This window comes from Olea europaea, chromosome 3, assembly GCF_002742605.1.
Source record: "Olea europaea var. sylvestris chromosome 3, O_europaea_v1, whole genome shotgun sequence".
Lineage (NCBI taxonomy): Eukaryota > Viridiplantae > Streptophyta > Magnoliopsida > Lamiales > Oleaceae > Olea > Olea europaea.
Genome location: NC_036239.1, coordinates 22,855,648 through 22,858,259, shown reverse-complemented (window position 1 = coordinate 22,858,259; position 2,612 = coordinate 22,855,648).

Genomic DNA, 2,612 nt, shown 5'->3' with positions numbered 1-2,612 from the left:
TGTATTAAGGCGGTATAATCTCATTAGAGAGATAATACAAAGAAATGACGTAAAGAGAAGAACAGATTCCCACATTTAACAATATTGCAGATCCAATGACAAAGAGTTGTCGTAGTATAAACATGATCGTCATGTAAACTTATGATATTTGATACATAAATGATTGGATCTAGTGCAAGTGGGAGTTTGTAAGTATTATGCCCTAGGTCCAATCAACTTTGAGCACAAATACTTTTGATATATAATTAATGCAATTTAATGACAGATCTATTATTTAATTAATAGACAATTAAATAAATAATAGAGTCCGTAGATTCAAATTTTCGTAATTTGTTAATCACAAGGAGTTGTGATTGTGAGATACAAATTACATCTGATTGAATTTTAAATCGTCCGTGGTCGTAAGTAATAACGAGATACGGATATTATTATTACAGATAGACCATCACGTGTAGCATTTCTTATTTGTGAAGTAAGTAGCTGATCTCACAAGTTAAAGTGTGGTGACACTTAAATGAACACTTGTGTAACGACCCAAATATTTTTTTTATTCTATTTTATTTGAGTTTAGATCGCAACCAAAATTTTCTTCTTAAAGGAAAGGAATTTAAAACCGCATCACATGCAATGTATAACATCATGTGACAATAATTTACTAAAATTTGTTGTAGAGAAATTTTTCAAATCTCATAATTATTTATTCTCTTAAAAATGAAGACTTTTCCCAAAACCATAATATGTTTTTACATGTTTGGATATATCTCAAATTCTTAAATAAATCCTAGAATTCAATTTTATGTGTAACTGAGGAATTCCAACAACAACATATATACAAATATGCAATTTCGGTGACTTAGTCCAATGAAGCATAATACCCGTAACTAATTTATAATTTAAACATTGGGATCATAATTGGCAAAGAAAATAATTTTACGGATTTGGCGTAAGTGGCAGGCAAATGAAGATTTTTTTTCAATTTCTCTGACATAATTGATACAATGGTCCCTAGCACTATGTTTCCTCTAATTAGTGGATAATTTTAATTAGCTACTTAATTTTATCGAATTCAACCAATAGTTAAATCACATGCAGGGTACTAATTGAATATGAGAAATCAAAATTAAAACAGATTGTAATTTATATAGTAGCCTAAGTGTACAAGAAATTGGTTCACGATAATATGTACTATAGATCAAATCAAATAAATTGTCTAATTCATTAAAAATGAAAGTGGTTCGTAAATAAACACCACTAAGATTATTGCTGGAAATAAAATGTTCAGTCACATTACACCGGAATTTATTTATTGAGTTTCATAAACCTTGGCACAATGACCGCACCATATCGCTCGCCAACTAACGACCTATTCTAACCTGTGAAGAGTAGGGAAAATGGGTGAGTATGTGGGAATACTCAATAGGACACGAGTATCGTGCAGTCCCAAATAAAAATATCAATTCATGCGTCAAAATAATCATATCGTCATATCATATCTTTAGACTCCGGTAAGAGCTCATATCATATCATATCATTTATACCGGGTTGTCATTATCATATATCATATCATAACGTGTAAAGTTCATTAGCATAATATTTATCAACAAGAAATAATAAGATTAAACGGGACGAACCACTTGCACCTCGAAATCCTACCTCGATGGATAAGAAGAATTGTTGGAAGAAAAGCAATTACTTCACGTTCCCAAAGCCTTATCTCTATTGCCGTGTCTATAAGTGTATTCCGTCCGGTAAAAAATATCATCCCTCTATTAATTCCAACTTAATGTTCTTATTTAAGGTATAGAATAATCATTCCATGTAGATATCCACGTGAGCCACCTAAAATTCTTCTATCACAGTATATGGACACTCAAATGCTGTAAAAATGGCCTAAAGTTACTCAATCATTCAATTTTACAAAGGCACACGTGTTTGACAACTAATGAATTCCAAAAAGGTCAACTTAGTTAATTTTATAATAAAGGACATTCTTTGAACTTTATATTTTGGGTCTAACTATTTCGATTAACCTTTGTTTTTGGTTAAAAATTTCTAATTAATTACAAGTTACAAAAATAGTCTAATATTGGTATACTAAAACTTGCTCCATTAAATCTAATTATTTGACTCAAAGAAATGAGAATTTAAAACAATTAATTCTATTTTATAAAATTTTTCAGGGCTTTACAACGTGTATGTTTTGTTATAGAACAAAACATTGGAGACCCGCTGAGAGATTCCACATGGATAACTATCTGAGTGTCGGTGGTTAATCTCTAACGTTCGGTAGTGGAATTGGTCATTTGACTTGAGGTCGTCATGGTACCTTATATGAGGATAGTCATACTTTGACGGTGTTGGATGTTGCTCTGCAAAGGGCCGCTAATACGACATTGTTCGGGTACTTTAAGAATCGTATGAAGGTTGTGATTGATCAATAAAGGATTCGTCACTTTTAGATAGTAGGAGATTATGATCTGTGTTTCATTCAATTAAGTCGATAATGAAATTCTTGGCCAAGGTGTACTCATAAGTCCAAAAGAAGTTTTCGACTTATATTGACTTAATAGTGGAGTGAAAGATATGATCGATAATCGAGATTGACACACTTC